This window comes from Chinchilla lanigera, unplaced genomic scaffold, assembly GCF_000276665.1.
Source record: "Chinchilla lanigera isolate Chin_1 unplaced genomic scaffold, ChiLan1.0 scaffold00001, whole genome shotgun sequence".
Lineage (NCBI taxonomy): Eukaryota > Metazoa > Chordata > Mammalia > Rodentia > Chinchillidae > Chinchilla > Chinchilla lanigera.
In genome coordinates this window covers 18496424-18497199 of record NW_004955402.1, presented here as the reverse complement: position 1 = coordinate 18497199, position 776 = coordinate 18496424, and the positions used below count along the sequence as shown (strand labels likewise).

Sequence of the window (776 nt, the reverse complement as noted above, 5' to 3'; positions counted from 1 at the left end):
CCATAGTAACACATTCTTGCTTTTGTTATTTTACCGTAGCCCCCATTCTTTACTTTTGTCAATCTAATTATGTTCTTAAGCGATGGCCGTTTTCTTGTATTATTTTCATACTGACTGTGACATTTTTAAAATAAGATTTTGAAGAATAGTTTGCCCCAGTTGAGGGTGCAGCTTGAACTGCATTTGGATGTCTGTCGGAATTCTGTTTCGGTAAACAATGTGAAGGCAGTCTCCCTGGAGTCCAGACATCCGTAGGTGGGCCTCAGGCGGCGGTGACAAATCAGGCGACCTCTGCAGCTCGAGGCGGTTTCTGTGGGTCTTCAGTGGCCGGGGGCAGGCGCCTCGGCAGGCCCAGAGGGCTGTGGGCTGGGCGGGGCCGGCTGACCGCGCTGGGAGTGAGTCTCCGCACCGTCAGGGCTTCCACTGGGCAGGGCCAGCTGTTAATCCTGCCAAGCGGACACCGGGGCGGGAGGACACGGGCCTTATAGGTGGCGACCGTGGATGAGAAACACTCCGCGCAGGTGAAAGGGTGGCGGCGAGAGGGAGTTCCCACCTGTTGAATTCTTAAAGAAATGAAGACAAGAAAATAGCAAGGAGGGGCCGATCGGTGTCTTCGGACTCGCCTGGAGCCCCACCCTCGACCAGAGGAAAAGCCCCTCGGGTGGCGGCGGGCGCTTCAGAGAAAGCGAGAGGAAAAGCGCTCCCCACGCGCTCGCCCGGACCCCGGCGCCCGGACCCAGCCCGCGCCCGGCGGAGCCCTCTGCCCGGCCAGCGGC

The 776-nt window shown here is 58.4% G+C and overlaps 1 protein-coding gene across 1 annotated transcript in view; it reads left to right on the top strand.

Moving 5' to 3' along the window:
• Positions 1-251: 251 nt before the first annotated feature.
• The window catches only part of Dsc2 (desmocollin 2), a gene marked incomplete in the record, with an annotated part of 31318 nt that continues 30793 nt past the window's right edge, over positions 252-776 (top strand). The window contains 1 exon segment of the mRNA XM_005373159.2: positions 252-776.